This window comes from Oryctolagus cuniculus, chromosome 6 (assembly GCF_051225735.1).
Source record: "Oryctolagus cuniculus isolate XC-2025 breed Fujian yellow rabbit chromosome 6, ASM5122573v1, whole genome shotgun sequence".
NCBI lineage: Eukaryota > Metazoa > Chordata > Mammalia > Lagomorpha > Leporidae > Oryctolagus > Oryctolagus cuniculus.
The window spans coordinates 134433254-134447135 of record NC_142872.1 but is presented as its reverse complement, the minus strand read 5'-3'; positions in this window follow the sequence as shown (position 1 = coordinate 134447135).

Below are 13882 nucleotides of genomic sequence, written 5' to 3'. Positions count from 1 at the left end.
ACAGGTGTTCCTTCAGATAGATGTTCCTGGTGCATGTTGTCTCTCTCCTCCTTTATAGTCCTCTTCCACCAATCCCAACTCTGCTACCCACACGCCGAGTACGCTGCTCTCCTCCAATCAGGAGCAGGTCCTGCTGTTTATTGGTTGAAGTGGAGGCAGCTGTGTAGAAGCTGTTTCCTCCTCTCCCAGCGCCATATTGTGGGAGAGCAGATGCATAGAATAAGTCTTAATTCCAGTAACTTAGTCTAGTCCGAGTTGCTCCCCACATCTTGTATGTTAGTTTCAGGAATTTTCAAAGCTGGATTTCTAGCTCACTTTCTTGATATCCCTAGATTTATTCCTCTTTCTTTCCTCTTACTTTTTTGTCTCTGCAACTTCAATTTGTTTTAATCTCTTGAAACTATTCGTACATTTCCTCCAAAAAATTTGCTCTTTTTAAAAAAGATTTATTTATTTGAGAGGCAGAGTTACAGAGAGAGAGAGAGGGAGACACAGAGAAAGAGAGGTCTGCAATCACTGGTTCACTCCCCCAAATGGCTGTGGCAGCCGGAGCTGGGCCAATCCAAAGCCAGGAGCCAGGAGCTTCTTCCAGGTCTCTCACTTGGGTGCAGGGGCCCATGCATTTAGGCCATCTTCTACTGCTTTCCCAGGCCATAAGCAAAGAGAAGCAGGCAAGAAAAGAACCTGCACCCATTTGGAATATGGCACTGTAGGTGCAGGCTTCACCTACTGTGCTGCAGCATCAGCCCAAACTACTATGCCACAGCATTGGCCCACAGAAAATTGTTCTTAAAACCAAACAAAAACAGGGCCAGTACTGTGGGGTAGAAGGTAAAGCTGCTGCCTGTTGCACCGACATCTCATACTGGTTCTGTCCTAGCTGCTCTAATTCCAATGCAGCTCCCTGCTAATGGGCCTCGGAAAGCAACACAGAAGATGGCCCAAGGGCTTGGGCCCCTGCACCCATGTGGGAAACCTGGAAGAAGTTCCTGGCTCCTGACTTCAGATTGGCCCAGCTCCATCTGTGTGTCAACTTGGGGAGTGAACCAGTGGATAGAAGATCTCTCTCTCTCTCTTTCTCTGTGTAATTCTATCTTTCAAATACAAAAATGAATTTTTTTAAAAAAGAAAACAAAAACAATACCAAATGCACTTGATGTATACACTTGGGTATAGAGACTAAGAAAATGGGAAAAGAATATCAATTTTGGTTTAATAAAAGTGAGGAAAAACTTTAATTTGGACTAAACTATGAAAGACAAAGGAAAAGAAATGATGGCACTATTAAAATATGTTAGAAATTGCTGCTTAAGTAATAGCCATTAACAATCTTTTTAAATGATTTTTAAAACTAATCCTCAATAACATTATATAATTGCTTATTTAATCTCTTTTATTAGTAATGATCATTTCAGTATACTTAATAGAAAGAGAGGCCGGTGCCACGGCTCACTAGGCTAATCCTCTGCCTGCGGCGCCGGTACTCCAGGTTCTAGTCCTGGTTGGGGCGCCGGTTCTGTCCTGGTTGCTCCTCTTCCAGTCCAGCTCTCTGCTATGGCCCAAATGCTTAGGCCCTGCACCCGCATGGGGGACCAGGAAGAAGTACCTGGCTCCTGGCTTCGGATCGGCGCAGTGCGCCAGCCGTAGCAACCATTTGTGGGGTGAACCAACGGAAAAGGAAGACCTTTCTCTCTGTCTGTCTCACTGTCGAACTCTGTCAAAAAAAAAAAAAAAAAAAAAAAAAAAGAGCAAAAGAAATACAAAATACAAATAGGCCTCACCAAAACGATAGTTCTCTCAATCTTCTCATAAAGTGCTTATTGTGTGTCAGGATCACAAAGGCCCACATACAGTGTTAAAAAGTACTTGGCACTTTTATTATCCCATTAGAAGATGAAGTAAACTGAGGTTGAATAAAATGAGGCAATTGGCTGAAAGTCTCAGTAGAGGGATTTGAATTCAGGTAACATGCCCTGATTATGACATGATACTGCCTCATTTGATGTAACGTCTGGAGCCCTGGAGAGTGTGTCTGGCCAAGTTTAGAAGCCAATCAGAGTTTGTGGGTTTGGACTTTCAAAGTACGCTCAGACCTCTTGGCATTTACACTCTTTTTGTGGTGGACAAAATGCAAACTTCTATTTGAAAAGGGGGGAAAGAAAGTAGTCTAAATGGCTTCAAGGTTTTTGAACATCAAACAGTTCTTAACAAAGAACAGTACAATCACTGAAGTGTATCCAGATTAAAAAAAATACACGAGTTTGACAGAAATCTGATTCACAAAATACCCAGAGCCATTTTGTGGTTATCATAGTTCCAAGTAAAATAGAAACTTTGTCTTGTGTTATTCTCTCCCATTAATTGATTCCTGATTGGGTGTTCCTGATCTCCAAGGCATGCCAGTGGACACACACGGGGAGCTTCATCATTCAGGAAATGATGCTGGCAAGACCAGAAGGTTTGGCAGGGTGGGTGGCTTGGGGGCAGCCCTGGCTGGAGCTGCCTCACATGGTCCAAGTCAGCAGCAGCAACAACTGTAAGAACTTTCAGTCTGGAAATTTCACAAAAGGGTGGATTTTTTTTTTCCATGTCCTTCAAAGTCTGTGGATAGATGGATGGGCAAGCAATTTGTGCCTGCAACTTGCTAACGTGGGCAGCTAAGATCAAAGTAAAGGAAATTGTACAAATTGTCTACTTGAATACTAAAGAAGAAAAGAAAGCCTGGCCAACTTAACCAAATACTGCTTCTTTTTCTTTGAATTCTTTATTTTTCTAATCCAGAAGTTTATGTTCTAAATGGCTGGTGAGCAAAGCAGTAAAGTGGCTCACAGTCAGTATTTTGAGACTGTTACTAGAAAACCTTATTTCAAGAAATAAGAGACCTATATTTTTTATTTTAACACCAGTGAAAATAACAAGACATAATTGTTCAAATAATCATGTCAAGAAAATCCAGGATGTCATGATTTATAGAAGAGCACTGAGTTACAAAGTACTACTAGCTTGAAGAAGAAAGTAGCTCGGCCAGGAAGCATCACAAAACACATTTCTTATCTAAAAATGAGAGTTGAACTACACTATCCAAGGCTCCTTCTCATTCTAACACCCCATATCACTATTTGACATTTAATGTATGTGATAAACTGGATAAACTACTTGTCTTTAGTTTAATGACTTTCATATACCAATTCTTAGACAACTCTTATTAAAGGACATTTTAGAACATTCCAGAAACTGACACTGAAAGTGAGGTAAACTGGACTTGTTCCAGTTCTGACATGGGTTAGCTATAGGAAAGTGACAAGCCAATTAACTTCATTTCCTCATCTGGAAAATCAAACTAATCTTTTCAGGTCTGATATTTGCTTCCCATATAATTACCACTTATTATTCTATGGTCCTTCATAAAATTACACTAAATACTATTTTAGTACTTTTGAGTTAGTATAATGTTAAGTCAGTTTCACTAAATTTTTATTTATTTTTATTTATTTTATTTTTAACTGACAAATAATTATATACATTTTTGGGATACCATGCTATGCTTCTATAAATGTATGTATTGCACAATGTCCAATCAGGGCAAACATATCTATGTCCTCAATATTCCATATTTCTTCATGAGGGAAATACCCAGGACTCTATAAAATACTGGAAGCATATTTAATATCATTCTATTTAACACAGAAGTAAAGTGGAATTAAAGAATCCAAGAGTTAATGACTAGAAGATTTGTATCAGTAATGAAAATATATTGGAATATATCTTTCTGGAGATAAGTGACATCAGTTTATTGACAAAGAAATTCAGTCATACTAATTACCTGCCATTATTAATTAGCTACAAAGAAGACAAGATCAAGATGCTGCCAGGGAAGACAACATATAAGAGTCCTTGTTATGGGGCTAGAGTTGTAGCACAGCACATTAAGACACTGCCTGTAATGCTGGCAGCAGAAGATGGCCCAAGTGCTTGTCCCATCCCCACCCCCACCCTCCCCTCAGCCACACACACACACAGTAGGAGACCCAGATGGAGTTCAGGGTTGCTAGCTTTGGTCTGGTCCAGCCCTGGCCATGTCAGCTATTCCGGAAGTGAACCAGCAGAAAGAATCTCAATCTCTATCTCCCTCTCTCTCTCCCTCACCTTCTCCCTCTCCCTCTCTCTCTCTTTCCTTCAGTCTCTGTAACTCTGATTTTAAATAAATGACTACATCTTTTCTATCAAAACACACAAAAAGTCCTTATTTAGCCAAGCTCTGTCACCAGTTATTTTTATATTGACTTTCACTCCAACATTAGCACCACCTATTAACTTAAAGCACCATCATGTTTCCTCTGAGTCCATCTACATCTCAGAAAACCAAAAAACAAATACTTCTATATGTATACTCTATCATATGAAATATCAGCTATAATTTACTAGTGACTAAATAATGAATATTTTGGAAACAGTTGTTATTCACAAATATTTCATATGACTTGTTACATCTTCTTGGGTACCCTAGTTTAGGAAAGTTATTGATTCTGACTTATTATTCTTAATGTCACTTAGCAAGTATTAATGAAATTTATTTAAAACTGTAAATCTTAAGAAAATAAAAATGGAAGATTTCATTAACCATAGATGTATACATTCTACTTTAATTCATGGGTTTCAAATATCTTTCTACCAACATGGCCAAATTCTCACTTCCTTCATACATAGTGAAAATAATGAATATTTATATGTTTATAAAATCCTAAAATTTTGAGGCAAAGATTGACTATTTTGGATAATAATTGTTCAAGGACTAGTTTATCTATATAATCCCTATATATTTTAATACATTTTGAGGATAGGGTCAAAATTTTCACATTTTATGCAGTTCCTTCTACTCTGTAAACACTATCCATCCAATATACACTGTACATGGCTAAGTGTAATTGCTATAGAGTAATTGAATCAATATTTTAAATCTACTTCATTTATGGTAGAAACATTCTGTTTGAGATTCATATTTGCTCAAAGCCCTCTAATGGCCTCCCATGCCACTCACTCAGAGGGGAAACTAAAATCTATTGAACCCCCAACCAACTCCTGTTTAGCTCTCTTTACCTGATTTCCTGCTCTTCTCCTCCTAGTCCACTGCATTTTAGCTACAAGGTCAGTGGTGCTACCACCTTGAATCCTTTCCAATTGTTCCCTCATCCTGGATGCTTTGCCCCTGTAGGTTCTCCTTGACACTGTTTCATTCAAAGGTCTTTTCTTTCCATTCTTTCTAAAATGTTATCCCTTTCCCCACTTTGTCTATCTCCTCAACACTTCTCACTACTTGACTGATGAGCTCTTCATGTATTGCTTCCTATTGAATTTGCCTCTCAATTACAAAGTAAAATGCATGAGGGCATGGACTTACGTTCTCATATTTGCAGAATTTATTTGGCATTAAACAAATATTTCTTGAATGAGCAGATATATTTCTGGAAACTTCTCATTATAATCTGAAAATAGCACCTATAGAAACTGGTGTCCAATAAGTTGAATCTATGTCTCACCATGTCTTAAGAATGAAATGTCTTGATTCTTCTCAATATTAATCTCTTTATGTTTTTCAGTTTTCTAATTCTACAGTTTTGCTACCTGGATAGTGTTCATCAGAATCAACTTGAATTTATATGGAAATGCAGATTCCTGGGCCCTGATTCAAATCATAGTCTCTGGTAGGGAAGGAGACAGTGTTAATCTGTATTTTAAATAACATTTCCAAGGACTGGCATTTTGGCTCAGCCAGATAAGCTGCACTTGGGACATCCATATCCCATATGGGAATGCCAGCTCAAGTCCCAGCTCCTCCACTTCTAATCCAGTTTCCTGCTAATGCATCCTAGGAGACAGTGAATGATGACTGAAGTACTTGGGTCCCTGCCACACACATGGGAGACCAGGGTGGAGTTCCAGGATCCTGACTTCAGCCTGATCCAGTCCTGACTACTGTAGACAACTGGGGAGGGAATCACCTGAAAGAAGATAACATAATCCTTTCACTCTCCCTCTCCCACTCCATCTCCCTCTCCCTCTCTCTTCCTCCCTTCCTCTGTTTCCCTGCCTCCAAGTAGGTGAAAATAAATAAAAATTTAAAAACAAATAAGGAGGGGTGGGAGAGTGGGTGGGAGGGTGGGTATTGTAGAAATAATCACTGTATTCCTAAAGTTGTACTTATGAAATTTATGAAGTCTGTATTCCTTAAATAAAAGATTTCTTTGGGAAAAAAAAAACAACCAAATAACATTTCCAAGTGATATTTACACACACTAAAGTGAGAGAGCCAATTTTAGGAATATTTTATAGCACACTTATTTTCTGGTCATCTTTTTCCGAGGTTCAGAGCTCTATACAAGAGCATATATACTCAATGTTTGTCTAAAGGACCATATACTCACGGTTCTCTTTACTAGCCAGCTTTTAAGTTTTTTTTTACGTAAAGCATGAAAAGAATGATAGCAGCCATCACAATGTTTATTTTAAACTTCACATACTTCCCTTCCACTAAGTAACTCTAACTTGGGGGACTAATTACTTTCAAGTTTATTCTTTGAACAATGAAAGCATTCCATCCTTCTTTTCATATATGCATATCAAGTCCAAGTTTTTGAATATTTCAGGAATAGTTTAAATTGAACAGCTGCTTCTTTTTTGAAGAAATCTACCATAGATGAAAATTTCAGTTAATATTCAGAAATCAAATACATTTTACAAATACATCTTACCTCATTCAATCCATCGGATTCTATTGGGAAGCATCAGCATTGTTTACTTACATTCTCAGAAGGGTTTATCTATGTAGCTACTTGTCTCTAATGATGAGACAAATAGAAAAATCATGAACTTCTCAAAATCTTTAATAAAACCTGGCTTCAAACTGACCTGATATTTTTACAACAAGTGTGAGGTTTTACCAGGCAAGAGGGAAATAAAATGTGTTTATATTTTTATTTGTTTGTTTATCTAACCAGCACACACATTTTTCAAGCAATTTGGGTTTGGCATCACCCACAATGCTCTAGCCAAACACTTTTCCTTTAATTTTTATTACCAAAGAAATTTTCAGGGAAATTTAATCCACATGTTTCTGATTCATTCCATATCCAGTAATGTTTCAGTGAAGGATATTTGATTCCAAGGACTTAGCAAAAGATTTTTCATCTGCATTTCCTCAGACTTCAGGTAAGAATCAATAAGAGGGACGGTTTACTCCCATGTACAAGATTCACCCAAAATGCAATGAGCCAAACAACGCTAAGGACCAACATTTTTCCTCAAGTTTCTGGGACGTTGAAGCAGTCTGTATTGACTGAAAATTCCCAGTTTGATCAAACCAGTATTAGTTTAACAGCAGGAGTAGTTCCATTTTCTGAGAAACTCTACTCCAAATGGTTGAGTATTCAATAGCTACCAAGTACATGAAACATGCCAGATACTTTTGCTGTAGTCCAGGAAGGAAATAAGATGAACAAAGGTTAGTACTGAATAAGATAATAACAATGTTCCACCTTAAAACTTTAAGATGTGTCGAAAAAAGAAAAAAACTTTAAGATGGACTGTCTAGTTCTCATCAGAAACCTTACTCAAATCTTAATACACATAAATACAAATGCATGCACACACACAGGACCATAAGCCTTTTATGCATTTGAGAGAGAAGGAAGGGGAGAGTGAAAGAGAGAAGATACCCCACACACAAATACTTGGAATGGCCTGGGATGAACTTGGGCCCAAGCTGAGGGCCTGGAAGACAATCTGGATGATGTACCAAGTGGGTGGCAGGAGCCGAATTACCTGTGTCGTCACCTGGTGTCTCACGGTCCACATCAGTAGGGACCTGGAGCCAAGAGCCGGAGCCAGGTACTTTGAAGAGGGATGTGAGCATCTTCATGACTAGCCTAATGCCATTTGAGGATGGTAATCTTAAATTTTAGAAACTAGAATTTTATTCAGTTTAACTGAATATCTCTGTCCAGATGGCATCTCATCATCCAGAGCCTTTCCATGTGGGCTTCTTACAGTGCGATTATCTTGGGGTAATCATTCTTCCTACATATGATCACACTTCAGCCCTATTTTTCTATTGATCAAAACAGTCACAAGGAAAAAACCACTCAGTCAAGTTAGAGTTGAGTACATACCCTCCAAAATGAAGATAAAATAGAATGGTTGCTTTAAGCACTGTGTTTGTTAAGAATAAATAGGCTAATCCTCCGCCTTGCGGCGCCGGCACACCGGGTTCTAGTCCCGGTCAGGGCGCCGGATTCTGTCCCGGTTGCCCTTCTTCTAGGCCAGCTCTCTGCTGTGGCCAGGGAGTGCAGTGGAGGATGGCCCAAGTGCTTGGGCCCTGCACCCCATGGGAGACCAGGAGAAGTACCTGGCTCCTGCCATCGGATCAGCATGGTGCGCCAGCCGCAGTGCGCCAGCCGCAGCGGCCATTGGAGGGTGAACCAACGGCAAAAGGAAGACCTTTCTCTCTGTCTCTCTCTCTCACTGTCCACTCTGCCTGCACTAATATGTAAAAAGGAAAATCTAAGGGTTATAGAAGTCAAAGTCACTGCACTCAAGAATTTGATAATCCAATGAGTGCAAAAAAGCATGTGATTATAAAATGATGACGAAAGAGAAAAGAATGAGACTATAAGCAATAAAATATTTATAGTAGCAAGGAGAATCATTGGAAACTTCTAGAATTAAAAAAAATAATTCTACGATTTGAGTATGACAGCCAGAAAAGGCTTCTCATTAGATGATCTGCATCTTTAGCTAGTGATGTATTTGTATTGCCAGAAAAGAAAGAAGAGGGCCTTTTATGAGGAAAACAGTATGAGCAAAAGAGAAAGAAAGGAGGAGAAGGAAGTAAAAGGAGGAAAGGCAGAGAGGGAGGAAGGTATGCAAGGAAAAAAAGGGGAAAGAAGGGACAATCAAGAAACAGAAGAGTAAGAAAGAAATTGACTTGGCTTGAGTAAAGGGACTGAAAAAGTATATTTTGAAAGAAAAACTCATTGTATTTGAGGTAAAAGAATAAGCACACATATTTGCCTAAATATATATGCACAGTGAGTTCTAACTTAAAGAGGCTGAAAAACTATACAAAGATTTGTTATAACCTCTTAAAGCATCACACCACTAATTTAGATGTGGGTTTGATTTCACAAAACAAAGACAGAAAGTAAATAAATAAATAAGTAAATAAACAGATATCACATTCAGTTTTTTTTTTTTTTTGACAGGCAGAGTGGACAGTTAGAGAGAGAGACAGAGAGAAAGTTCTTCCTTTGCCGTTGGTTCACCCTCCAATGGCCACCGCAGCCCAGCGCACTGCGCTGATCCAATGGCAGGAGCCAGGTGCTTCTCCTGGTCTCCCATGGGGTGCAGGGCCCAAGCGCTTGGGCCATCCTCCACTGCCTTCCCTGGCCACAGCAGAGAGCTGGCCTGGAAGAAGGGCAACCGGGACAGAATCAGGCGCCCCGACCAGGACTAGAACCCGGTGTGCCGGCACCGCAAGGCGGAGGATTAGCCTAGTGAGCCGCGGCGCCAGTCACATTCAGTTTTACCCAGTACATTTTCATATATAACCACTGTGGGCATCAATTGAGCCAAAGGTCACCAGTTAGCAACCAACCCTGGGAAGAACTGTCTCACTTAACAAGGTTACTAGATCTGGCTATACCTCAGAATCTAAGAAGCAGATTAGTACAGTTGACAGCCTCCCTTTTCTGACTAAACACTCGAATGACTTTTTTAGTCATATTTGCTGATATTGAAGACCTTGGAAACATTTGGGTAGCATCATTGGACTTATCTGGCTCTACAATGGACTTTAAGCATTAGATTGAATGCCATCTGAAAGTGAGAAGTTATTGTCTTCACATTCTGCCTGCTTTGGGGCAGAACCATGAAATGAACCCAGACTTCTTTCACCTTGAGGATTTGGGCAACATACCTAGGAGGCAGCACAGGGATAGTGAAAAGAGGGCCAGAATTGAGTTCAAGGACCTGAATAAAACTCTGCTACTGCTCATGAGATATTGAGTGATTCAGTTATTTTCTCTATCAGTGCTTCCTTGTAGGAACAGGTATTAATTTGCTCCATCGTGGGCCAAGGCACTGTCCTAAGAGCTTGTAAAATATAAATGAACACAACTGATAAGGATCCATGCCCTTTTCATAATCCACACAAATAAACAATAAATCAAAGGTGACATAATCTAACTCCCATGTTAAAGAATCACTCTGGAAGATGGCGGAATAGGAAGGGAGCACACTGATAGTCCGGGGAGAGACAGTTTAATAAAAGTGGAGATACTGCAGGTTCAAGGAAGAGTAGGGGAGGAAACAGCAGAAGAAACGCTTCTGGAATGCGTGATTCACAGTGGACCTGCATGGAGAGCGTGGGAGCCCACAGTTCGGGACACCAGCGGCAGACTCAGCACACCAGCACTGGAACGCGAGGTGAGCCGAACCTCAATAGCCTGAGACACCGGCAGGCAAGCGGAGAGAGGAGACTAGAGGGAATGACCCCCGGGGGGGAAGTTCACCAGACTAACTGGAAGAGAGAGAGAGAAAAAAAAAAAGGTGACTGGTACGGACACAGGTTTCTCTCTCTCTGCTCACCTCTCAAGGGCGAGCAAGACAAAGAGCAGGCGCCATCTTGGACATACGTCATAAGCAGAGCGACCTCAGGTCTGCACCGGCCCTGAGCCTAGCAGAAAAACCTGACTCTGGGCGGGGCGAATTAACAGGAGATTAGGACCTAGTAAATTTGTGGTGCTACTGAACTGAGACTGTGAAAAAAGAGACGGTGGGGAGAGAACTCACGGAATTCACGTGAGTACTCTCCAGAGACACTACAATTCCGTAACTTTGGAAACCCAGTGGGAGACTGAAGGAGAATTTGAGCCCACTCTGAGGGCAGAACAGATTCCCTGTGTGGTCCTTGGGAAAGAGCTTCCGATCTCTGGCTCCTGTGGGTGTATCATTTGCCTGCTAACTACCTCCAACTTCGTTGAGCTGTGCGGAATTACTTCCCTTTTGAATCAAAAAAAAGAAAGAGAGAGAGAGAGAGAGATCTACCACACCTAACCTGGGAGTGTCACCTTTGGCACACCAAACAGAGCTCTCAGGCCACACCCATCTCAAGCCTCTAAGGCTCCATCAAAAACAGACAGTCCACTTAATCTAGAGTCATAGTATAACAAGAAAAAGCACCACAGTGAAGAAACCAAATATCTCCAATATGCCAAATAACAAATGCAAAAACCGAGGTAATAAAAACAAGGAAGTCACCATGACGCCCACAAATGAAAAAGACACCCCAATTCAAGATTATGAAGATGATGAGTTAGAAGAAATGCAAGAAGCAGATCTCAAAAAATTGATAAGAACATTAAGAAGTTCTCAAAAACAAATTCTTGAACTACAGAAATCCTTAATGGACAAGATAGAAAATCTCTCTCGTGAAAATGAAATATTAAGGAGGAATCAAAATGAAACGAAACAACTAGTACAACAGGAAACTGTGATAGTGACGAGAAATCATAATGAAGTGAAGAATTCAATAGATCAAATGAAAAACACAATAGAGAGCCTTACAAACAGAATGGGTGAAGCAGAAGAGAGAATATCAGACTTAGAAGACAGAGAACAGGAAAGGATACAGTCAGACCAAAGAAAAGAAGAGGAAATTGGAAATCTAAAACATATTGTCAGGAGTTCCTGAAGGCATGGAGAGGGAGAAAGGATTAGAAGGCCTTTTTAGTGAGATATTAGCAGAAAATTTCCCAGGTTTGGAGAAGGACAGAGAAATCCTAGTACAGGAAGCTCACAGAACCCCTAATAAACACGACCAAAAGAGATCCTCACCACGACACGTTGTAATTAAACTCTCCACAGTGAAACATAAAGAAAAGATCCTAAAATGTACAAGAGAGAAACGTCAGATTACTCTCAGAGGATCTCCAATCAGACTCACAGCTGACTTCTCATCAGAAACCCTACAAGCTAGGAGGGAATGGCGAGATATAGCCCAGGTACTAAGAGAGTAAAACTGCCAGCCCAGAATATTATATCCTGCAAAGCTCTCATTTGGGAATGAAGGTGAAATAAAGACTTTTCATAGCAAACAGAAATTGAAAGAATTTGTCGCCACTCGTCCAGCCCTGCAAAAAATGCTTAAAGATGTGTTACACACAGAGACACAGAAACACGGTCATCAATATGAAAGAAGGTAAAGGAAGGAAACCTCACAGAAAAAGATCACAGGGAATTCAAAGCATATATTAGAACTTATCTTTGGCAAATGGCAGGGCAAAGTTACCAATTATCATTAGTCACATTGAACGTTAATGGGCTGAACTATCCAGTTAAAAGACACAGATTGGCTGATTGGGTTAAGGAACAAAACCCATCTATTTGCTGCTTACAAGAAACACATCTTTCCAACAAAGATCCATACAGACTGAAAGTGAAAGGCTGGAAAAAGATATACCATGCCAACAGAAATGAAAAAAGAGCGGGCGTAGCCATCGTAGTATCGGACAACATAAACTTTACCACAAAAACTGTTAAGAGAGACAAAGAGGGACACTATATAATGATTAAGGGATCAATACAACAAGAAGATATAACAATTATCAATGTATATGCACCTAACTACAGGGCACCGGTTTATCTAAAAGATTTGTTAAGGGAATTAAAGGGAGACTTAGACCCCAATAAAATAGTACTGGGGGACTTCAATACTCCACTCTCAGAAATAGACAGATCAACAGGACAGAAGATCAACAAGGATACAGTAGATTTAAACGACACTAAAGCCCAAATGGATCTAACAGATATATACAGAACTTTCATTCCTACAGCTAAAGATTTTACATTCTCCTCAGCAGTACATGGAACCTTCTCTAGGATTGACCACATACTAGGCCATAAAGCAAGTCTCAGCAAATTCAAAAGAATTAGAATCATACCATGCAGCTTCTCAGACCATAAAGGAATGAAGTTGGAAATTAGCAACTCAGGAATCCCTAGAGCATACACAAACACATGGAGATTGAACAACATGCTCCTTTATGAACAGTGGGTCATAGAAGAAATTAAAAGAGAAATAAAAAATTTTCTGGAAGTAAATGAGGATAACAGCACAACATACCAAAACTTATGGGATGCAGCAAAAGCAGTGTTAAGAGGAAAGTTTATATCAATAGGTGCCTACATCAAGAAATTGGAAAGGCACCAAATAGATGAGCTTCCAACACATCTCAAGGATCTAGAAAACCTACAGCAAACCAGACCCAAATCTAGTAGGAGAAGAGAAATAATTAAAATCAGAGAAGAAATCAACAGGATTGAATCCAAAAAAGCATTACAAAAAATCAGCCAAATGAGGAGCTGGTTTTTTGAAAAAATAAACAAAATTGACACCCAATTGGCCCAACTAACTAAAAAAAGAAGAGAAAAGACCCAAATCAATAAAATCAGAGATGAAAAAGGAAACATGACAACAGACACCACAGAAATAAAAAGAATCATCAGAAATTACTACAAGGACTTGTATGCCAGCAAACAGGGAAACCTATCAGAAATGGATAGATTCCTGGACACATGCAACCTACCTAAATTGGACTAGGAAGACATACAACACCTAAACAGATGCATAACTGAGACAGAAATTGAAACAGTAATAAAGGCCCTCCCAACAAAGAAAAGCCCAGGACCAGATGGATTCACTGCTGAATTCTACCAGACATTTAAAGAAGAACTGACTCCAATTCTTCTCAAACTATTCAAAACAATCAAAAAAGAGGGAGTCCTCCCAAATTCTTTCTATGAAGCCAGCATCACCTTAATTCCTAAG